Source organism: Tamandua tetradactyla, chromosome 19 (genome assembly GCF_023851605.1).
Source record: "Tamandua tetradactyla isolate mTamTet1 chromosome 19, mTamTet1.pri, whole genome shotgun sequence".
Taxonomy (NCBI): domain Eukaryota; kingdom Metazoa; phylum Chordata; class Mammalia; order Pilosa; family Myrmecophagidae; genus Tamandua; species Tamandua tetradactyla.
In genome coordinates, this window is record NC_135345.1 from 35,305,865 (window position 1) to 35,332,279 (window position 26,415).

The window sequence follows — 26,415 nt, forward strand, 5'->3', positions numbered from 1 at the left end:
TAGAACAATATTCATTTATGATAAAATTCCCACAATCTAGAAACAGAGGGAAATATCCTCAATCTATTATATGATATCCAATAATTGTTACAAGTAAATCATATTCTTGATACAAATTTTATATTTCCTTTAATTTTAGAACTAAAGCAAGGATATTTTCTCTCACCATTTCTATTCATTTCTGCACTAGATATCCGTGATAGTGCCAGAAGAACAGAAAAATATACATAGGATATATACATTGGAAAGAATAATTTAAAATATATTTAATCATTATTGTCATGTACAAAATTACATATTAACAGAATTTTTATGAATTTAGCAAAACAAAAGGTAAATATACTAAAAAATGATTGTATATTTTCATACTATCAACATCCAGAAAAATATCCAAAAAACATTTCTATGGTATCAAAAACATCAAATCCTTAGAAATAAATATAAAGAAAGATTTTATTAAAACTAAAGTCATTGTTGAAATTGGATAAAATCTATATCTGTACCTTTTTCATGGATATGAATATGCAGTATTGTCTATCTGCTAATTATTTATAAATTAAACTAAGATTCAACATACTCATACTCAAATATATATATATATATATATATATATATATATATATTTGTTGTAGTTGACACTTTCAATCTGAAATTATATAAAATGCCAAGGTTTCTGAATAGTCAAGAAACCTTGAAGAGGAACAGAGTTGGTTTCAAAACTTACTGCAAACTGTACCGATTCAATGTGCTATGTATATTAAAAGGGACAATAGACTAATGGAACCAAATAGATTTCATTGATAGGCAGTTGATTTTTAAAAAAAGAATTCCAATAGAAAAAGGACATATTTTCAAAATATTATGCTTAACCAACTGTATGCATTCATAAAAAAGAAAACAAACTTCCCCTCACCATGTCACTCTGTACAGAGTTTTAACTTATGTATAGATCATAGACATAATCTGAAAGTTAAAATTACATCACTTTTAGTAGAAAAAATAATATTTTCACTAAAATTTAATAAGAATCCTTCAACAGGTGCATCAGAAAAAAGATAACTGAATAGCAAGAATTATATGGGAAGGTACTAAACTCTAACAGTTTCTTGGCAAAAATGCCAATTAAAATCACAAGATATCAGCACAAAATGTCAGAATTGCTGACATTTAAAAAATTCAACAATAATAAATATTAACAAGGATGTAGAGCAATAAGAAATTTTATACATTGCTGATGGAAGCATAATAGGTGGTATAACTTGGAAGATTTTGTCATTTTTTAATAAAGCTCTTCCTACGTTAACCCCATCTCCAAGGAATTCCACAACTAGTGATAGATCCAAGAAAAAAAAAGTGGTGTGTCCACTAAAAGAAATGTAAATTTGCCCAATCAGCTTTATTCATAATACCCAGAAGCAGGATACAGCCCAAATATCCATCTGAAGATAAATGAACAGACTGTGGTATATCCATAAAATGAAATACTTCTTAACAAAAAATAAAAGGAACTACTGTTGCATGCAAAACATGTCTGAATTTCAAAAACGTAATAGTGAGAGACACAAGTAAAACATAAAAAAGTACATATCTAAAAAAAAAAAAACTATAGCTCAGATGAAGCTTCATTCAGTGTTTTAACATAATTACATTACAATTAGGTAGTATTGTGCTGTCCATTTTTGAGTTTTTGTATCCAGTCCTGTTGCACAGTCTGTATCCCTTGTATTTTTTATTTTTATTTTTTCTCTATATTATCATTTTATTTCTCTTTGTGTTGTCTTGCTATTTCTTTTTCTAAATCGATGCAAATGTACGAAGAAATGATGATCATACATCTATGTGATGATATTAAGAATTACCGATTGCATATGTAGAATGGAATGATTTCTAAATGTTGTGTTAGTTAATTTTTTTAATTAATAAAAAAATAGTACATATTGTGTGAATACAATTATATAAAATCCATGGTGAAAAAGATTAGATGAGAAGATGCCTATGATGGTGTGAATTGCTTAGAAAACCGCACAAAGGACTTTCTAGGGTCATGGAAATTTTATTTATTTTCATCTGTGTGTTTGTAACATGCCCTTTTACATTTATCAAAATTCATCTTGACACTTATGAATTTTGACACATGTAAATTATACCTCAATAAAATGATGGTAGCATTAAATTTGTTTAAGTTTGTTAAGTTTGCTAAATTTGTTAAGTTTGTTTGATAAGCCACTAAGTTTTGGGGTGATCTTTTATGCAGTATTATTGTTGCAATCAATAGCTATCTAATACAAATGGCAACTATGTATGTTATTTATTTATAATGAAGAATAAGAATATTATTTAAACTATATGATATTGGTGCTAATGAACAATAAACTATATTGTATAGAGTGGGTCTTAGACTTTGATGGACATGAAATCTCCTTGAAAACATATTAAGATGTAGGACTAATGACCTATCCTCCACAGAATGTGATTCATTTGGTCTGGCTCAGTTGTCAATAATCTATTTTCTTTTTAACTTTACTCATAGTGATCCTGATGCAATTGGCTTAAACACACTTGTACTGTGTAATTGGTATGTTAAAGTACATTTTTAAAACCATACCATTTGTCTTGATAGCCTGGAAACATTTTATTGCTTGGACAACTTACCATAGAATTGAATGCACACTTGGTTCCCCTTTTATTTCCATTTAGGTAAGAATTTCATTTCACAAAGTTGAACCCAGTATATTTTGATTAAATTTGAGATCCTATGTGCAGCTTCATTTAAAAGCTTTCTTGGATTTACTCAATCATCTCTGATCTTGCTTGTATTACAAAGTTTTCACCACTTGAATTTAGACTTTAATGAGGTCTTAGCAGATGTTCTTTTCTTTTGCCCTTTTTAGACTAAGTTCAATACAGCTGGTTAACTTCATACCATGGTTTGAAGGCTTAATCATATATTCTCATATTATCGATATCCTTAATTATGGAAGCAGATTTTGTCCACAATTTGCTTTTGAAAGTTTGAGTGGTACTATATAAAGATGTAGAAATCTGCCACTTCTCTTTTACTTCATATAAAAAAAAAAACCTCTTATTTCATATGATGACTTTTAGAGATGTTCTTATTCTTACATTTTCCAATGTCAGATGATTTTTTTTAAATAAAGCCTTTGAAATTTCAGTTTGAAGTTTATAAAATTAGTCCCAGATAGTGAGCTTTTTGTTTGTTTTCTGATTTGCTTCTTTATGTCTCTCCTTAGTCTTTATAGCATTCTATAATAACTGATGTATATATAATGAGTGATGTATTAATATACACAAGATATACACAACTATTTCATAGCTTGCTTAAATTACCCTTCACTATTCATAAAATCTAATAATTCTGAGTAATAATAAGCTGACAGAATACCGTACATAAATAATGAATATAAATTCTGAGCTAGGAATAGCAGTTTGCTTTGCAATTGCTGTTCTTCTCTTTGCTGTTTGACACTGCATTGAATAAAGCATTAATCACACCCCTCTTCCTGTCCTCCTCTGCAGTGGTAGAGGATGATAAACCATCATCAAGTGAGATCCAGCCATTTGAATCCACATGTGAAATATAAAGGCCAAAGTATTTTGGGAAATAAAATGTGATTGTCAAATTCTTGTGAAAAAAGATAGGACTCTGATGGAACTATATTAAATTATTTTAGCCTACAGATCATTGGCACAGATATAAGGAGACTTGAGGATATATTCACCAGGGGAAATCAGTATCAATTTTAATGGACTATCCTTCTAAACTCAATTTTCTGCAGTAATGCCCACCTAGATTCTTATAGTATGATGTAGTTCTGATGTTGCAGTTCTTGTTGAAAAGTCTGATTGAATATACATTCAATGATTTCTTAAATAAATTCCCATTTGGACTCTGCTTTCTAGAAAGCAACACACTTCCAACATGTACATATATTACTTTAATAGATTTTATTCTCCAAATATGCTGTCATTACTAAAATTAAGTATATGTTCACTACTGAAGGTAGAAGAAAACTACTCTTTGGTAGAATCTCTAAGCCAATAAAAAAGCAGGGAGATACTGTTCTTTCCATTATTTTGCAAGTTTTATTAATGTAACTATCAAAATAGATCAATTCAAATAACTGAAATCACTTTATATTAGTAAGGTGATGTGGGTTGTATTTATTACACACCATCTAATACTTATTGAAGGATTAGTATGAACTTGGAAATAATGTATAACAGTGTTTTTCCCCATATGTTGATTTCTTCCATTACTAATGGTATTTGCAATTCTGATATTTAGCTGGTCATATAAGCATCTAGACAATGACCATATTTTGCAGCTTTCTTGGAGCCAAGTGTATCATGTGTCTAAATTTTGGTCAATGGGTTATGTGGGCAGAAGACACATAGCAGTTTTTAAGAACCATGCTTAAAAAAGACACAGTTGTGGTTATTTTGTCTCCTTTCATCAAGCCTTACTCTTTCATGTAAGCTGGAATGTAGACACAATGACAGAAGGAACGGACATGTTGGGTCTTTTCATACCTGAGGAAAAGACCTGTGTGCACAGCTACCTCAAGAAGCAAAACTGTCATAACAGTACTAGACTTCCTGATCGTAAATGATTCTAAACTGCTATATAAAAGCCAAATAAAATTTATTGTTTATGCATGTTAGCTTAAGTCACTGTTATATTAGATTCCTATAATACACTGCTGTACACAATGCTAGGTTGTGATATTCACACACTAGCTCATTTAATACATAAAACATATCTATAAAGGGGGTGCCATTATTATAGCTAATCTAGAGTTGAAGAGATTAAAGTGTATAGGAAATTAATTACCTTTCCCCAAATTTTGTAGCTAGTGAATGGAACACCCATTATTTTACTCTCAAAGATGTTAAAGCAAGTGCATGAAAATTCCATAGAGACAAGTAAAAATTGGAATGAGAGGATGAAGAAGTAGAGTCTAAGTTCACTGGTAATTTGCATCATTCAACCAAGAAATTTCATCATCTAACTGATTAGGCTGAAATGCAAGAGAAACAGTAATAAAGCATATACTAGGAATGACAGTGATTCTTCATATATTATGCCCCTCATCCATAAAACAAATTCAGTAGATAAACTACACAACATGAAATAATGAGCAAAATCTGTAATTTCATTTTCATAACATTATAGGTATGGACTAATAATTCTGCACAATGACTCCAGAGTTATTTAGAGAAATTATTGTCAACATATCTTGATGTATTCTGTTATGGATGGCAGGAGATAGGTTTGGAATCCAACACAGCAGTGAGATGGAGTATATCCTGAAATTTCATCATTTGAAGATTCATATCTCTAATTTTTTCTAGCAGAATCTCTCATTCATTCTCAATATTCCTAAGCAGTTTGTTATCTGTTCTGAAACTGAATGAGGTACTTGTATTGTAAGCTTCTGACTACTGGGTTTCAAATCAGAATATCTAGTTCTACTGATAGTGACGATTTTATAGTTTGAATATTCTCCAAGTAAATTGCCATGTGGATATGTTTCAGTACCTACAGATTTCATATATGGCCTAGACATCTTCTGTAATTCTGAGCCATAAAAGCTGGATTCCATTCATACTGAGATTTCTTCTTTACCCACTGACCAAAGACATTCCTGAAAACACCAATTGACTGTGCTCAAACTGGGCATTGTCAACATTCAGTATTTCAATTCATTAATGAGACATAATTTGCTACAAACTCACAGCAACATCTGACTCCGTTACAGCTAACCCTTGGCTATATGAACATGGTGTTTACTCTTACTACTACTTTAGTTCAGGACTAATCTACTGGGACTTTTCTACTCTTCACTCTTTATCTACACTTTTATGAAAATACATCATCTGCCCTTCCTTGGGAGCAACTACAAACATGCACTATGCCTTTATGAGGAATGTGTTATGCCTCACTTTGCTTTATAAATTATATTTCTCTCTTGAAATGAAGTAGTTCTAATTTACCACATAGGACCCTGGTGAGAAAGGGCACCCAAATTTGCTGTTGAGATCCAAACTGCTGTAAATTCTGAAATTCTTATCAGCTAGGACAGCCAACCACCATTGTCTGTACTCTGTCTTAGAGTATATTCATAAAATGTTCATTATTTATTCTTCCTCACAAAGGTATCCCATATGTACTTCAAAGCTTGTCAGTGTTAGTCTATTTTTGAAGACAGTTAGAAATTCAAAATTGTGAGTGAGAGTCCATCTACAACAAGGACAAATACATCTCAATTGTTTTTCTACTTGTGTGGGACCTGTATTTTAAGTCCATTTTAAAATCCAAAGGGAAACAAAAGGATGCTTTTATCAATCCCCTAAAATCCTGTTATTGGTATGTTTTTTTGTTTTTATTTAATTTATTTTGTATTATCAAACCAAAAAACATGCAAACATGGACATTCTTAGCATACAAACAACCTCTCTTCTGTCTCAACCATGCCCCAGTGGGGATATTCTGATGAAGCTAAAGGTACTGCATTACTTTATGCTGGTGGGACACACAGGCAGTCAAGTACTATATACTGGGCAGGATAGGAAAAACACAGAGTTTAGAGGCTCATAGGAAAGTCTTTCAACCTGCTGGATCTCATCCTCAGGGAAAACTAATGCAGATGACTCTTTCCTCCTGAGCAGAGGCCAGTCTGGTCTAGAAAATCTGACTGGACTCTATAATATGTAAGTAGACTCTCCTAAGGGAAATAAAGACACCATACAGGCAGGGCAAGAAACAAGAAAACATGAACTTAAAATTCCTGATCTGCTAAACAAAACCTAAGCTAGAGGTCTATAATAAGCTGAACTGAATGTCAAAGAACAGATAGACCACGAAGTTATCCAGAAGAAAATCCTAGGTGAAAAAGTGAAAACAATCTCCAGAATAAACTAACTAGGGAAATTATATGTCTAGATACCAGAAAAAAAATAACAAATCATACTAGGAAAATTGAAGATATGGCCCAGTCAAAGGAACAAACCAACAATTCAAACAAGATACAGGAGTTGAAAAAATTAATTCAGGATGTCTGAAAAGACATGGAAAATCTCTTCCAAATTCAAATCAATGAATTGAGGGAGGATACAAAGAAGGCAAAGAATGAACAGAAGAAGCAATCAAAAGTCTGAAAAAAACAATTCCCACACAACTTATGGGATGAAAGGCACCATAGAAGAGATTAAAAAAAAAAAATAGAAACCTACAATGTTAGATTTCAAGAGGGAGAAGATAGGATTAGTGAATGGGAGGATAGGACAATTGAAATCTAACATGCAAAAGAAAATATAGGGAAAAGAATGGAAAAATAAGAGCAGGGACTCAGGAGATTGAATGACAACTTGAAACACATGAATATATATGTTGTGGGTGTCTCAGAAGAAGAATAGAAGGAAAAAGGAGAATAAAAACTAATGGAGGAAATTATCACTGAAAAATTTCCCAACTCGTATGAAAGACTTAAAATTGCAGATCCAAGAAGTGCAGCATATCCCAAACAGAATAGAGTCAAAAAGATGTACTCCAAGACACTTACTAATCAGAATGTCAGATGTCAAAGAGAAGGAGAGAATTTTGAAAGCAGCAAGAGAAAACCAATCCATCACATACAAGGGAAGCCCAATAAGACTATGCTTACATTTCTCAACAGAAACCATGGAGGTGAGAAGACAGTGGTATGATATATTTAAGAAACTAAAAGAGAAAAACTGCCAACCAAGAATTCTATATCCAGAAAAATTATCCTTCAAAAATGAAGGGGAAATTAAAACATCTTCAGACAAAAAAATCACTGAGAGAATTTGTGACCAACAGACCAGCTCTGCAGGAAGTACTTAAGGGAGCACTGGAGACAGCTAAGAAAAGACAGGAGAGAGAGGTATAGAGAAGAGTGCAGAAATGAAGATTTCAGTAAAGGTAAAAAGAAGAAAAAATAGATATAACATATAAAATACAAAAGGCAAAATGGGGGAAGAAAATACTGCCCTTACAGTAATAATGCTGAATGTTAAAGGATTAAACTCCCTAATCAAAAGACATAGACTGGCAGAATGTATTAAAAACAGGACTTATCTACATGCTGTCTACAGGAGATACATTTTAGACCCAAAGATAAAATAGGTTGAAAGTGAAAGATTGGAAAAGATTTCATGCAAATAACAATCAGAAAAGAGTGGGAGTAGCTATATTAATATCCACCAAATTAGAATTCAAATATAAAACAGTTGAAAGAGACAAAGTAGGACACTATGTATTAACAAAAGGAACAATTCAATAAGAAGATACAACAATCATAAATATTTATGCACCGAGCCAGAGTGCTCCAAAGTATATGAGGCAAACACTGAAAAGAGAAATATACACATCTACCATAATAGTTGGAGACTTCAATTCCCTGCTTTCATCAATGGACAGAACATCTAGACAGAAGAACAACAAAGAAAACAGAGAGTTTGAATAATACAATGAATGAGCTAGACTTAACAGACATTTATAGAACATTATACGCCACATCAGCAAGATACACCTTTTTCTCAAGTGCTTATGCATCATTCTTAAGAATAGACCATATGCTGGGTCACAAAGCAAGCCTCAATAAATTTAAAAAGAATGAAATCATACAGAATACTTTCTCATATTATAAAGGAATGAAGTTGGAAAGCAATAATAGGCAGAAGGCCAGAAAATTCACAAATATATGGAGGCTCAACAACACATTCTTAAAAACAATCAGTGTGTCAAGGAAGAAATTACAAGAGAAATTAGTAAATACCTTGAAGCAAATGAAAATGAAAACACAATATGTCAGAGTTTATGGGATGTATACAGGCAGTTCTAAGAGGGAAATTTATTGCCCTAAATGCCTATATCAAAAAAAAAAAAAGAAGAAAGATAAAAAATCAAGTAATTAGCTGTTCACTTTGAAGAACTAGAGAAAGAACAGCAAATCAATCACAAAGCAAACAAAAGGAAAGAAAATAACTAAGATTAGAGCAGAAATAAAAGTAATTGAGAAAATTAACAAAACCAGAAGTTGATCCTATGATAAAGTCAATAAAACTGATGGACACTTAGCAAGGTTGACAAATAGAAGAAGAGAGAGGATACAAGTAAATAAAACAAAAATCTGGAAGATGAGACATAACCACTGACCCCACAGAAATAAAGGAAGTAATGAGAAGATACTATGCACAACTTTATGATAATAAACTAGACAATGTAGATGAAATGGACAACTTCCTAGAAAGGCATGAACAACCAATATTGACTCAAGAAGAAACAGATGACCTCAACAAACTAATCACAAGTAAAAAACCTAAATTAATCATTAAGAGTCTCTCAAAAAAGTAAAGTCGAGGACCAGATGGCTCCACATGTGAAATCTACCAAGCATTCAAGAAAGAAATAGTACCAATCCTGCTCAAACTCTTCAAAGAAAATGAGGAAGAGAGAAGGCTACCTAACCCATTCTATGAAGCCAACATCACCCTCATACCAAAGTCAGATAAAGATACTAGAAGAAAAGAAAATTACAGGCCAATCTTTCTAATGAATATAGATGCAAAATTTCTCAACAAAATTCTTGCAAATTGAATCCAGCATCACATTAAAAGAATTACACACCATGACCAAGTAGGATTCATCCCAGTTATGCAAGGATGGTTCAACATAAGAAAATCAATTAATGTCATACACCATATCAACAAACCAAAGTAGAAAAACACACATGGTCATCTCAATTGATGCAGAAAAGGCATTTGACAGAATTCAACATCCTTTCCTGTTGAAAACACTTCAAAGGATAGGAATAGAAGGGAACTTCTTCAACATGATAGAGGGAATATATGAAAAACCCACAGCTAACATTATCCTCAATGGGGAAGAACTGAAAAATGTCCCCCTAAGATCAAGAACAAGACAAGGAAGTCCACTGTCGCTATTGTTATTCGATACTATGTTGGAAGCTCTAGCCAGAACACTTAAACAAGAAAAAGAAATACATGGTGTCAAAATTGGAAAGGAAAAATAAATATCTCACTGTTTGCAGATGATATGATACTATATATAAAAAACCCTGAAACATCCACAGCAAAACTACTAGAACTAATAAATGAGTACTGCAAAGTGGAAGCTGACAAGGTCAACACTCTAAAATCTATAGTGTTTCTATATTCCAGTAATGAGCAGTATAAGGGGGAAATCAAGAAAAAAAATCATTTATAATTCCAACCAAAAGAATGAAATATTTAGGAATAAGTTTAACTAAGGATGCAAAAGACCTATACAAAGAAACCACAAGAAATTGCTAAATCACAGAAGACCTAAATAAATGGATGGGCATACTGTGTTCATGGATTGGAAGACTAAATATAGTTACGATGTCAATTCCACCTAAATTGATTCATAGATTCAATGAAATATCAATTGAAGTCCCCAAAGCTTACTTTGCTGAAATAGAAAAACCAATAACAAATTTATCTGGGAGGGCAGGTTGCCCCAAATTGCTAAAAATATCCTGAGAAAGAAAAATACAGTTAGAGGCTTCAGACTACCTGACTTTAAGCTGTATTATGAAGCACAGTGGTCAAAACAGCATGGTACTGGAATAAAGATAGATATTCTGACCAATGGACTTGAATAGAGTGTTCAGATATAGACCCTCTCATCTCTGGGCAATTGATCTTTGATAAGGCAATCAAGTCAACTCACCTGGGATGGAACAGCCTCTTCAATAAATGGTGCCTAGAGAACTGGATATCTATATGATCTCTTAGCCACTGACACTTTATTTTGTCTCATTTCTCTCTTCCCCCATTCAGTCAAGAAGGTTTTCTCAATCCCTTGATGTTGAAGAAATCTTCAGAATGATGAGATTCTGAGAGAACAACAGAGCCATGAAACAGAGAGCCTACACTGCTAGAGACCTTTGGAGATGGAGAAGGAATACTCCCCCAGGAAGCTATTAAATGTCACCATGTGCCTTTCCAATTAAGAGAAATCCTAAACTTCATTGGCTTTTCTTGAGTGAAGGAACCAACTCTTGTTGGTGCCTTAATTTGGAAATTTTTAGAACTTGCTTTAATTGGGACATTTTCATGGCCTTAGAACTATAAAAAGCAACTTAATAAATTCCCCTTTTTAATAGCCATTCTGTTTCTTGTACATAACATTCAGACAGCTAGCTAACTAGAACACACTGTCTCAGTCTTTATTCTTTAACTTTCTTTCTGTTTTCATAAGTGACCCCAGCCCCTCTCCCTCTATCATTCTCACATTCAGGTTCATTCAATGTATTTATATTATTATGCTACAACCAGGTAATTTTGTGCTATCCATTTCTGAATTTTTATAACCAGTCCTTTTGCACAACCTGTATTCCTTCAGTACCAAATACCCAATTATTTCCTTATTTGTATCTTCTGATAACCTGCATTCTTAATTTAAACTCTCAAAGTTCAGTCATTAATGTTAGCTCATGTTAGTAAGAACATACAGTATTTATCTTTTTGTTTCTAGTTAACATCCACCTTGTTACATGCTTTTTGACTTATTTTGCCTTAGAGATGCTTAATATTCCAATGTATGACTATGGCACACTTTGTTTAGCCACTCCTACACTGATGGACATTGGCTGTTTCCATCTCTTGGCAATCATAAATAATGCTGGTATAAGCATCAGTGTGTGAATGTCTGTTTGTGACTTCAACTTCTGTTCTTCTGAATATTTCCTAGTAATAGGATTGCTGGATCATGTAATAATTCTATACTTAGCTTCCTGAAGAACCGCCAAACTGTTTTCCAGAGTGGTTGTACCATTTTACATTCCCAACAACAGAGGATGTGTGCGTCTTTCTCCACAACCTCCTCAGCACTTGTCATTTTCTGTTTATTGATAATGCCCATTTTAGTGAGTATGGTATGGTATATCATTATGGCTTTGATTTGCATTTCCCTAATAGCCAGTGCAGTTCAGTATCTTTTCATGTGCTTTTAGCCATTTGTATTTTCTGTTTCTAGTATGAAATTTAGGATATTCACTGAGGAATAAATGGTATTCTGAAAATTGGAAGAAGACATCTAATCAGAACCAGACAAACTGAGAATTTTGAGCTATCACCTAATACTGAGTTTTCTTTGGAAATAAAATTAATTTGCACTCCTGTATCTGAGGAATCTTGCCTTCCTGTGATTGAGAACCTCATGAGGCAGAAATTTGAAAGAGGATGGCCTTTCTCTTAAACACCCATGAGAACTACCTTTTCTTTCCACTAGACGCATAAATAGTGTAACATTTCAGCATGTACCAGTGGGGCAGGGACACACCATGACCCAGGAAGAAATAGCTTACACACTGAAACAAATGGAAATTTTGCCATTGTATATCAGCAGAAGCTTGGGGAACATATACAGGAGTGTATTTTAACTGCATTGCACCAGAAAAAGTGGGAAATAAACTATGTTTTGCAAAAATTATTAATATGGCCATGCTTGATAGAGATTGTAGATTCAACATGCTGTGCTGTGCAGCTGAAAGTGGTTTTAAAAGACAATATTGTTGGTTGACTGTAGGTTTGACTCAATGAGAGCCTATATTTAAGGAGATTTAAATGCCAGAGGAGGAAAGGATACAAAGTTTTAGGGAGATAAAATGTTGGAATGGATCCATTGCATGCATTATGAATAATTACCACCTAACTACATTCTGCAAAAAGGTCTATGTCATAACATTTTAATGAAGATATTGAGAAATTCATTAGGAAGGGAAGCACCTGAATTCTTGAAAAGCTCTATGGTTTCTTCACTTTTAAAACAGGTATGACCATGGTAAATGCCATCAGGGATATGGACTCTCTGGTTATGATAGTGGATATTGGATTCCTTGAATAAAATGAACTAAGAGGCAGCACTTAATTACAAAAATTAAAAAAATAATGTAGGTGCATCCATGATAAAGTCAGTAAGGATGCACAGGCAATCAGAATTCCTAGTAGGGACTAATTAAGATATTGTGTATCTCTCTCTCTTGATATATATATCAAGTCCAAATCCCAGTTAAATTTGAGACCAATCCTATGGTTATTTTTCTAGTTCTTCAATATATCACTGAAATTGTTGTGTTTATCAATTGGTGGAATCCATACATTGGCTCTCTAAGAAGCGTTGTTGTAGGAAGATTTAAGTGGTAGCCCCAGAATTTCCTTTACCTATCAAGCTAGTAAACCATAAATAATTTCACATTCCTTGAGGAATTACCAAGATTAATGACACCATCAAAGTCTTGAAACAAGTAAAATTATCAACCCCTATTCAACTATCCCAATTTCACTCACCAGTTGACTTGTATAGAAGCTCAATGGATCTTGTAGAATGACAGTGCTCTCATAAATTTAATGCAAGTGGTAACTCCAATTGTCTGTGAAACACGATGTTCTGCAGATACTGTTTTCTACATCATCACCATCCCTAAGAACAATGTTATAAGTATTAATCATGAACCAGTGTTCAGTTGCAGAAATAATAACTAGTTTGGGTTTTTTTCTAATTTTATTTTATATATTTGTAAATATTATTCAGTTTCCCTTTATCTCTCCTCCTTTCTTACTGTTGACATTAAGTATGTTGATGACAATTACAATAATTGCTTCCATATATAATGCAATGCAAGAAAAAATTGTACAAATAGAGGAGTAAATATTACCCAAAAATGGATGCAGTACCTGATGAGAGTTTTGTTGTACAAGAGAGGTTTAGCATATTGTTCACCTAAGGATAACTAGGATAAGTGGGTTTTGTTAGGCACATTTTTCATTAATTTGTTATTATCGTTTGGAAATTTTAGTATAGGAGAAAAAGTACATGTAAATGTTGATGAGTGATATATATATATAAACATATGATATATATCACATATGATATATATTTACACGATATATATCATATAAATCAACATATGTTGATTTCTGTATAAAGAAAGCACCTATTGAGTGCTTTCTTATCTGCAGAAGCCAAAACGCTAAAGCCCATTTTTACAGATTCCCTTGCAGTATAATAGATGAGATTTTGGTATGTTCAATCAATTTCACCTCTGAAAAATACTAACTGCTTGAGAAAAAAGAAGGAAAGTTATGGTTATTTATCAGGTCAGAGTTGTATCATTTCTCTGATTGGGCAAATAATTTTCCAATTGTGGCAGAGAGAGTGACTCTCATGGGGTCACAGATGTATATTGTGGGTTTTAGGGGTCATTATTGAAGTTCAGACTAGGGTCTTTTCTTTAACTATCCTAAATGTATTGAAACCTTATTAATTATCTATAATATATCCCTATCTGCTCAAACAGTCTGGAGGCAGAGGTAAGAGACAGGGAATTTGTTCTATGTAAATGACTTGAAAGCGGTAGATCTGATTTGTAGATACATACACACACCCAAGTATATAATCTGAGTCTCCTATCATGTTTTCAGCCTTTCTTCTCATTATATGCTAGACATTCTGGTGATGCATTCTCTGATTGTCTTCATTTCTCTCCAGGTCAATCTCCCCTTCTTAAACCCCGCAATCCTCCTCCAAAATCATACCCAAAGTAATTCCTCATTCATCTTGACTGCCTAGGGTTTGGGTCTCATGGGTACCTCTATAAGCACTTTCAAATACTTTATGTACTCTTAGTTCAGTCCCATATGTCTTTGGAGGCTCTATGATTCTAAAGGACCATTGCTTCTATCATCACAGTCTGGTGTTTGCAAATCAGAATCTTTGCTCTCATTACTATTGCTTATTATGTAAGCTTCAAGGTACTCTCTGAAATAAACAATATATAATAAAATGTGAGGGTCATATACGTTCATATTGATTGATGAATTTTTGACAATTTTATACATTAATGTAAAGACCATAAAAATACATTGACAATTCCATTTCTCATTGCAAGGTACTGTGGTTGAAATGGTCTTCCTCAGCACTGCTGCCCTCCTTTCAGCATTTTGCAACAGCTGCTCTGCACCTTTAAAGGCTCATTTCCCCTGGAAGGAATTCTCCCATCTCTTCTCCCTGCCCTAAGCCTTCTTGGAGAGGCCTTGCAAACTTCATACGGGAGCACTCTTAACTCTGTTATCTCTAACTGTCATTATCTACACCTAAAAAGATCCTTGGGAAATAGTTTGCAAACTCCTTAGGTGTCCTGATCATCATACTTACCCAACAGCAGCTGCTACAGGTTTGGTAATGGTTTGGCTGGTTTCCTCATCACCTCATCTATGGTAGGTTTCTCCTTCTACCACTGGGTCTAAAATGAAAGCAGCCTTGGGTGTTCTCTATGCTAGTAAGTAGATGTCTCTCCCTTGATTTTTATTCATTTCATTTTTAATTTGCATTTTTTTGTTCACATCTTCAGCTCTACTATAAGCTAAAGAAAAAAGAAACAAACTCTATGAATTTATGTTAGTCTCAGTTTATTTCTCTCCATGATATTACTAATGGTTTCTTGAGTACTCTATTCAATTCAAAAACTTTAGTGACCTGTTCTTAGATCTAGTCTAATCTTTCCAATCCACTAAATTCTTATTCCTGCTAAATAGTTTTATTATCAATCAATCTCTTTAGATGAGGTTATTGTTATTTAATATCATAGATAATATAATTGATCACATTTACTATCATAGAGTAGCATTAAATATATTTCTATAAATAAATGAAGGAAGTTCTTGTATAATTACTTCTAGCTTTATATGTATAGCTCCTTTTAATTCTCACAATTATTTTATGAGATGGATGATATTATTATTCTAATTTTACAGATGAGGACCATTAGACACAAGAAGTTAATTGATTTGACCAAGGTTTCAGAATTAGTAACCATCAGGAGTGAAGCAAGCTTTTAGGGTCCCTGATTTCAAATTTGTTTTAATTTTCCTTAATCTCTTATACCCTCAAAGGCGAAATTATAAGTAACTCATTGTCAAAAATAATGACTTTACCTCAGTCCTCATTGAACTTGACTCTCTACTGCATTTGACATTAGAAAACTCTTTCCTTCATGATCTTGTATCTTATTCTCAACCTGAGTAAAATCAAACTTACTCTCACTTTATGTCAGCCAAGATCAGTAAATTTCTTCTGTAAAATACAAGCAAGTTAACAACTTGGGGCATAGGTACTTCTCACAACTGCTAGACTCCACTGTTGCCATAAGAAAGCAGCCAGAACAATCTATAAATGAATAGGCATCACTGTGCTCCAACAAAACTTTATTTACAAGAACTCAGTGTGGCCAAATTTGGCACACTTGTGTGTAGCAAGTTGCTATATGGTGTGTCATGGGAAAACAGCTCGTGACAACAAAGACTTTCAGCAAACAACTGCTTCATTTCTTATACAGCTTAAAGGGTCCAAAAGAGCAGGAGAAGCAATCCCGTCACAGCCAGCTCAGGTCAGGGTGGGTGGATGGCAGCCCCACTTGTCCCATTTCATGTTGGAGATGAGAGATGCCTGACTGCCAGAGTGCAAAGATTTATACCCCAAGAGGTAGGGACCCTGCCACTGAGCAAAAGTCATATACTGTGCAAACTTTCTGCAGAGTACCTACCTTGAAAAGCAGATAGGGCTACTTTTCCTTGGTTTGGGGTTCAAGGTAAAGTCAGGCTGATCCAATAGCCCTAACACTTCTCTAGGGCTGAGAAACAGAAACATTGAAACAACTGCACTCAAAGAAAAGGACTGGGTGGTAGGGAAGACTTTGGGGAAATGGCTTCTAGGTGTGTCCATCACATCCTCCGCAACCTGCTACAGATGGCCTACCCTTGCTTTACTCTATAACTCATGTTAAAAAGGCACAGTAGATCCAATCTTTTGGCACTCTTTACCCACCTATGTAAAGTACTCTGATCATTGGTTTATCTGTAAAATGTAGCAAATGATTGAAGTAAGTAATCTTTAAATCAGGCCATGTTCTAACATTTCATTATTTTATCTCTTCATCTTCCTGTAACTAAACCTTTATATAAACCATTAAAATGGATCATTTATGAAAGTTGCAGATATATAATAGAGTCAAGACATTCAAAAATCAGATTTCAAAAGCCATGCATATATATTTATCAGGCTTCACAAAGCAATGTAGTATTTTTCTGATCTTTACAAACCTAGAATTTACAATGAATTAGAAATGACTTATGAATACATCTCATTCTACTGTTGATTCCTTTTTTGGTATTTATATGTTTTGAGTATTAGCATTCATGTATAAATTTATTATATTTTAAAATGTCTCAGATTGTCGATTTATGCATATTAAGAAAAGATTATTGAACTTATATTCAGAACACTTAAATAAAATCAGCCTAACTTTTTGACCCATTTATTTCATTAAGCTTAATTCCTTCCATGCAGATAATTTTCCAAAGCCTCCAAAACTATTGCTGTGAGCAACCACTTAAGTGTTATGGTAAATTACATTATAAAAGCAAATGTCTCAAAAAAAAGCAAACTTGTCATAGTTGTGCTAAACTTGAAACAAGTTCATAAATACTCTTTGCTTTATAAATTATGCTCATTTAAATATGATTTAAATGCTGGTATTATTTAATATAAGGGTTAGAGTGCTTTTCCAAAATACATATATATGTATATATATGACATCCATATGTCTAAAGCAATAACAGTTAACTATGCTGCACCCTACTCTTTACCAATAACTGTTTTAAGTGTGTGCTACAGATTAATCCCCACAACATTCAGGTCCTATCATTTCCACTTTACAGACGAGGAAACTGAGGAACATAGCACTAAGAAATTTGTCAAAGGTCAGAGAGTAACTATGTGGTTGGTCAAGGATTGAAAAACCATTAATGTGATCCAGAGTCCTGCTCTGAATCACTATGGTACCTATTTTAATACGTATATATAGCTTAAGCTACACATATGGTTGCTTTTTACATGAAATCTAGTGTTTGTTTGTTTCCCAGGCTGCTCAAATAAATAACATGAAATGGCTTGGATTAAACAGTGGGAATGCATTTGCTCATTATTTGAGTCAGAGAAAAAGTACAAATCAATATGTCATTAAGGTGATGTTTTCTTTCCAAAGACTGGTGTACTGGGGCTGGCTGCCCATGATCCATGGCTTCTTGACCATGTAGCAAAGCACCTGACAGCATCTCCTCACCTCTCTCTTTTCTTCCAGTTTCAGCTTCTTGGCTCCTATGACTTTTTCTCTCTTGCTGTCTGAATTTCACCCCACTTATAAAGGACTCTAGTTACAGAATTGAGATCCATGGTTAAACTGAGGTAACCTCACCAAATTCCTACTTACAATGGGTTCACACCCACAGGAATGGACTGAATTTAAGAAATGTCTTTCTAAGGTATGTATAGTTCAAACCACCATACCTAGGCATCTTTAATGTTAATATGCTTTTAGACAGATTAAACTGGAGAAAGAGAGAGAGAGAGAGAGATTGAGAGAGAGAGAGAGAGAGAGAGAGAGAGAGAGAGAGAGAGAGAGAGAGAGTGAGAGAGAGAGAGAGAGAGAGAGAGAGAGAGAGAGAGAGAGAGAGAGAGAGAGAGAGAGAGAAGAAATTTAGAGGGCACTGCTGCTTTCCACAACCATATTTTTGGTGTTAGGAGTAGGCAAACCCACTTATAAATTATCTATCGTAATAATCTACTAGTAAACTATTTGTGAACTTATTTTTCACAGTTTCAAAAAGGTGTCAATCACTTTCTTTAGTTGTAGAGACAAATGTTACCTCACTGGTTACCCCTTGATCCTGAATTTTAGGTACACAGCCTGGCTTTTGTAGGTTTTTGTGTAACTTGAATATAACTACATATAATTGTATACTTAACAAAATACAAATAACTCAAAATGGAGCAAAATTGTATTGGGATAGAGTTGATTTGATTATGTTCTCTCTCTTGTCAGCAAAGTGTTGTGTCCAATACACCACGGAAGGAAGGCTCAGATAAAAATTAAATGTTTTCTCTTACATATTGTTCTGGTTTGAAGCTATTACGTATCCTAGAAAAGCCAATCCTTTAATTCTCATTCAATATTGTTAGGTAGGATCTTTTTTTATTGCTTTCATGGACTTATGACCCACTCAATTGTGAGTGATAACTTTTGATTAGATGGTTTCCATGGAGATATGACTCCACCAATTCAAGGTGGGGTTGCTTACTAGAGCTCTTTAAAAGGGAACCATTTTGGAAAAAGCTTTAAAGCCACCAGAACCAAAAGAGCCCATGTAACCAGAGACCTTTGGAGAAGAAGGAAAATGGCACAGGGGAAGCCTTATGAAATGAGGAGAGAAAGTTAATAGAAGTTGCCATGTGCCCTCCCAGCTGAAAGAGAAACCCTGAACTTCATTGGCCCTTTCTTTGCAGTTAAGATAGCTTTCCCTCAATGCCTTAATTTGGACATTTTCATGCCTTAGGATTGCAAACTTTCAACTTAATAAATTCCTTTAAAAAAAAAAACATTACGTTTCTGGTATCCTGCATTCTGGCAGCTTTTGCAAACTAAACACATACGATTAGTATTGAAAACTTTAATTGCTGAGGAAAATAGAGGTATTCTGTCCTTCTTTCTTCCCCTCCACCTGTAATTGTCCAAATTTACTAATGCATGTTTTCATAGCTTTCTCCCCAAAAGATAAGCAACATTTGCTAGCTCTTTCTCCTCTGTAAAGAGTAATGATTCTTTGCTTTGGTACAGCTTAAGCCAATTTCCCTTCAGATAGCCCACTACAAGAAAAGCAGATTTTCTTTCATTTCAGGACACACACACTAAGAAAATGGAAGAGGAGAAAAAATCTGTATTATGAAGGTGGAGTGCAGAGAGATAAGCATTAACTGGTATAGCATAACTGACAAATTTGAAACACAAATGCTCTAGGAATGAAACCAAAATGCAACTTTATTTCCTCCACAGAAACTTACAAAGGTTCAAAATTTTGTAGTGTTAGGCTCAGATCCACAATCCTTTCTACTTAAATTCTTTGGTCATGGATGATTTAGAAATCCAGAATTTATTTTTGGATTTTTAAAGGTAAAGCAGTGCCTATACTATATGTAATATATAACACACATAATATTAATATTTTTGCAATAAAATACACAGTTATTCACAGAAAGTGAGCAAAATGAAAGACTGCAGTAGTCTGACAAAGTCAGAATTTCCTTCAAACTTGTTACAAAGGCAAACAATAAAAAAATCTCATTTTCAGAATTGTTTGACTTTGGATCAGCAGATAAGGCATGGTGAAATCTCTCTGACACTGTAGATGGAGAGTAAAGAAAGAAGAGAACTTGCTAAAACATTTTTAAGAGTTTAGAAAACCAGACTTCCTGCCCCCAGTCTGCCCAGCTAGAATGCTTATCTTCCCTTACTTTGAAGATTGAAAATTATTTTCTAGAGAGGTTAAATTGGAGGGATTTTGTATCAGGAATGCTAGGATTACCTGAGACTGGTGGGATTACATTGACATGAGGTATTAAGTGAGAAGTTGGAATACAAGAAATGCATTAAAAATTCAAAGCCCCCCCCCAAAAAAAATAAAAGATAAAAAACGTACCCCCTCCCAAAAGTGCCCCCACAAAAGAAAGAAAAAAATTTCAAAGGGGAATGATTTGAAATCTAGAGTGTTATATCCAGCTAGGCTCTCAATTAAATATGGGTAGAATAAAGACATATACAGATGCATTAGATACCAAAACAACTTACATTTTCAGGTAGGTACATAAAATGTGTGAACCAAAAAAAGAGTATAAAAGCAAAGAACATGTGTTGCAGAATCAGGACATAAAGTATAATATATAAGAGCGTGGCAAAAGCAATCTCTAGGTTAATGGTTAAGGGAGTTAGGATGAGAGTTGTGCAGTAAATTTAGAGAACAATCAGTCCAGCAGGTCAGGAGTTTCTAGAAATGTCTCCAAGATGATAAAGGGATAATACTTCATGGTTTTCAAAATTCTCCTTATACTTACAGTGAAATACTGAGGGGTGATTTATTGTTACTTACTTGTGAAAAAAAAAAGGAATATTATCCCGGTGCAGTACATTTCTTCATTGTGAAAAGTGAGAAGTGTAATACTAGAGAGAATATTTTTACAATAATAAATTAAAATATAATTATTTAGTGGCAATGGAGGAAAAGCAGTGTATTGAACAGGTGATGGAACTAGAATAAGGTTTGCAAAGGAATGGTCAATCCCTGTATTCCTGGGAAGATTGTGAAAAGAAAACATGATATTCTAAAATAGAGATGTAGCATAAAAGGAAAAAGTTCACAATTATTCAAAGCAGTGGCTTCTGGTGAGTAAGAAATGCAGAAGGGTGGCAGGGGATTGATTTTTCCCTTTAAATTGTTGTGAAATTATTTAACTCTTTCAATTTTGCAGTTATGTCATGCTTAAAAAAAGTATCTGAAATTTAACAACAACAACAAAACATTGCAACTTTATATAAGGGAAGTAAAACACATTCTTGATATTTGTAAGACACTTGAAAGAGACTGGTGTGGCTAGACAGAGTGTATTGTGTGAGAGAAAAAATAAAGAAGAAGAAGAAAAAAAACCCAGATAATTTGGGGCCTCAGTGGGGGAAATGCTTGTCAAAGTTAGAAAAATTGGTTTAAATTCCACATGAGCTAGGTTATTTTTGATGGACCTTAGATGGAGTGTTTTGTTTTCCCAGGCCTTTCATACTACCCTCCCTGAAGAGAAGAGACATTGTGCTCTTAAGTCAGCAAGTATTTATTAATCACAATTTTCTGTTTATTTATCGATTGTTCTATTTCTAATAATTTTAGGTGATAAAGAATGTAGGAAGTAAAATAATAATGAATATTAATATAATCAGGCTATTTACCTTAGGACTTTAAGGATTCTCTTGGGCAGTCCCGTGGTATCTTTGGCTATAGTGTCTCCACTTAGCTTTTTAGTCTGATTATGAAATTGCTTAAAGTACCATGAGCGCAGAATCAATTATGGGTCGTTGTTAACTTCTAATGTGAGGGGCAAATTGTACTGGCTGCCTTGTTAAATTAAGACTCCCACTGGATTTGTGGGAGTAGGGGGAGGCTGATACCCTGAATATTCTTTCTTTAACTAGAGGTTCTTAAACATTAAAACAGCTAAGAAGCAATTGGAAATCTTATTTACAATGCAAATTACAAAGTCCCATCTCAATAAATTCTGATTCATAATTCTGGTCTAATACCCAGGAATCACTCAATTTCTCTCTCTTTCCAAATAAGCCACTACATTTTTTCAGGTGGATTGAGGGCAATGAAGTTTTGGAGGGAAAGAAAAAAAAATAACTTAAGATCTCTGTTATGCTTTTGTATTCTCTTTGGCTAATTCTTGTTCTCTTGCAGTGATAATGGGAAGAATATTTTTATAACTTTTGGCATAAAGGCTTTCCAATCAAAATCTGAACTAAAGCTTGATATCCTATTGGGAAAAAAACCATGGTTACAATAACTCTTTATTTACTACACATTTAAACAACCACAAAGAAGCAGCAGAAAACTGGCCATTCAATTTAATGATTCCCAGCCCAATTATAACTGCACAAACCAATGTCTTTTTCAAATAAGCACATGTAAAAATAGATTAAGAGGATGGTGTGATGGTGGTTCAGTGGCAGAATTCTCTCCTGCCATGCCGATGACCCGGGTTTGATTCCCAGTGCCTGTCTATGCCCAAACAAAACAAAACAAACAAACAAAAAAATGGTGAACAATTTCTTAGGGAGAGATAGGTTCTGTGACATCTTAAACTATCACAACATTTTAAGTTATAAAATCTTCACAGCATGAACAAATTTGAGAGCTCATAATTTGTTGAGTTATTTCTTGGAGTTTGAACAAGAAATCTCAATAAACCCCGTCCCTCAAAAAAATTACACAAGAATAGGTTGTTTTCTTCACACACAATTATTTACAGTTGTAAAAATAAAGATTTGTTAAAATATTCTTAGCAGGAAAACAAACAGATAATAAGAAAAATGAATCTTCAGGGAGCAAAAATAAATGAGCTTCTTTGCGACTACAATGGGTCATTTCCTTCATTAAAACAAAAACAAAGAACAGGGATACCAGGAAAAACAAAAAAGCATTCATCAAACTATGCAGAATAGTCCAGATAATTTTGGGTCAACTAATTAGTTTGCCAAAGACCCCCTAATGTAGAGAATAGCTTTGGGGAAATTGTCCATGCTTTTCCTGGTGGCCAGCCAGCTGACCTTCCACAACTACATTTTCTAATATGGTAACTCTAACTACACATGTCTTAAGGAGAGATGTGGCTCTATATGAAATGGATACAACAGAGAGGTATGATTGCTCCAAATGGAGATGTGCCCCAATAATTACACACATGCAGTTTTAGAAAATTTCTTATGGAAAAAAAAAAGTAAAAAAACACTGTCTGAAATATCTCATTAATAAATAAGGTTAGGTTGGTTAAAAATCATCAGAAATTAATCATAATTTATATATATTGAGATAAACAAAATACACTGTTGAAATGAATTTCCTCGGTTTCTTTTTACTTTTTAAAGTATGGCTGCTAGAAAACATAAAATTCCATATATAGCTTACATTATAACTCAATATTGGGCAGCAATTCCATAAGGATCACAATAGAAATGAGCTCCTTACATATTATAATTTTGAAATATTATCAACAGCACCTTCACTCATGTTTGTTAGTCCTTCTTGACAATGAGGTTGAAAGACAGCAGCTGCGGTAGAGATGCATGTAGCAGTAACTATTTCCTATCTTTCTCTCTGTTTGCCTTTCCTGTGACTACTGGTCTCATTATTTTACTGCTACCCGTGCCTTGAAAACTGGCCCATTCTTTGTCTCTGCCCTCAGAAGTAATGGTTCCAACCAGGTTTCTATCCTAAAATGACCGTTCTTTCTGAATGTTCTGTAGCAACTATTTTCACAACATTCAAGAAAAGAAATTTGATAAACTAAGTCTTTGTTTTTTACCCTAAGTATTTTTTCCAATTTTAAAAAAAAAGGAAAAGAAAAAAATCAAGGATTCTTAATCATAATTGCAAACATTGATAATTAGCTTGCATTCTCTATTTGTCCTTGAATGTATAAGTGTATTAGGTCTTACTGAATTGGCAGAATATCTGAAACTTTTAATTGTAGGGATAGGAGTATAAAAGCTAAGATATTCCCCCACCCCTGCCTCCAGAGAGAAGTGGTTTGCTAAGCAAATTAATAATGTAAAAGTTTTCTTTTTCAGAGCTAATTACAATTCCTTCTTACTTGATCATTAAAGCAGTTTCCCTCTGCTAGGCAATATTTTGTTAACCTAGTTTAGCTATAATATGCACGAATAACATTTTATTTTTAAGAACTATGGTCTAGTATTGTCATTTATCCACTCAGAATGAACTTTGCAAAAACAAATGATTATTAAAAATTACATTACCTTTGCAAAGCACTACTTATTTTAAAAATAATTAAGAAACATACAAATTTTAAGTTTTGTTGAGTATTTAACCAAAGTTTGACCATCTTGTCTGGGGGTAATCTTTGGACAACATTTGAGTTCAAAAATGTATAGTAAGTCTGAATAAGGATTCAAATGTATTTTATATTACTAAATGGTATAAACAAAGATAATTCTAGACTAACATGCATTTTCTTGGGCCTTATGCTTAGCTATTATCCAGAAAGACACACAAAGTACATATATAAAATATGAAACCATCACATTTAATTGTGTTTGATTATTTTTATTCTCTATAATTCCAAATTCTGCAATCATTTTGACACCCAGAAACAGTCTCTTTAGAGTCTCTCCAAATTGCTCAGAAAACAGTAGCACGGCAACAGAGAGCTATAGAGAAGCATAAGAAACTGAGCTGATGATTATATAATGATATAGCTTTTGCAATGTGACTGTGATTGTGAAAACTTTATGTCTGATGTACCTTTTATCTATGGTAGGTATAGATGAGTAAAAAATATGGATTAAAAATAAATAAATAATGGGGGAACAAATATTAAAATAAATTGAGTAGATTGAAATACGAGTGGTCAATGAAAGGGAGTGGTGAGGGTATAGGAAAAAAAATAGGGGGAACAAAGGTTAAAATATATTGGGTAGATGGAAATACTAGTGATCAATGAGAGGGAGGGGTAAGAGGTATGGCATGTTTGAGTTTTTTCTTTTTATTTCTTTTTCTGGAGTGATGTAAATGTTCTAAGAAATGATCACAGTGATGAGTATACAACTGTGTGATGATATTGTGAACCATTTGTACTCCAAGTATGAAATGTTCATATGTTAAGAACGTTCTCATTTGTATGTTGTTTTGCTTTTATCAATAAAGATACATAAAAGAGAAACTGATCTGAGGATCAATTCCCTGATGTGACTCAAGGCTGGGTGCATAAATTAGTGGAGGAGACTGGTTGGGAGCTAAGGGAAGATGAGATCAAGCCAGGTGGTATATGGAACGGAGGCTACCACTGGGGGCATCATAATTTCCAATGCATATTCTTGCAAATTTTATAATCCAATTATTGTAGAGCTAGGGAGTAAAATGATCAAAGTTGTATGGATGGTGGCACCATCAGCCTGAGGAATCAGTCCATTTAGACTGGAATAGAATGTAGTTGGAAAGCCAGAGAGTAGGAAACAGTTCCCAAGAAGAAATAGCCGCAAAATGCTCAGCCAACATATTGCTGAAGTTCTGACCATGTGTTTACAATTATTCATGGACTTGGCTTGACTGAACTTTAGTTAAGCTTCTCTCCTCCCCACAGCTCCTGACTTTGACTCTCCCTCAAGTTTAGTTAAGCATGGGGTTACACACCATTCCCTGTTAACAGCTCATTCCAAGAACTGGCCAATCACAGAGACATTTCCTTTACAATTTCTTTAATCAAATCATGCTATGTGCTTTTCCCCACCCTCTGGCCCAGTTTCCATTAAAATTTGTGCTATCCATGCTTATTCTCCCTAAGAGAAAAGTCTTTGATTCTGAAATGCTTACAGAACCTGAGGTCAGAGCATTCTCCCTGTTGTAATTGTCTTTTTGAATAAAGACTCTCCCTGCTGTAATTGTCTTTTTGCATAAAGACTCTCCCTGTTGTAATTGTGTTTTTGAATAAAGACTCTCCTTATCAAAGTCCTGTCTTGTTTTCATTTGACAGTCCCATTTTTCTATCATCCCATTTATTCTTTTCTCCCTCTTACTATCGTGTTGGATTCCATAGCCACTATGAATCAATGGAAAACTAGGAATTAAATTCTCTTTCTCAGATCTGATCTGTTATTTCATATGTTTTAACTCTGCCTAGAGTGCCCTTTTAATTCATTTATCTTTTCCTGGAAA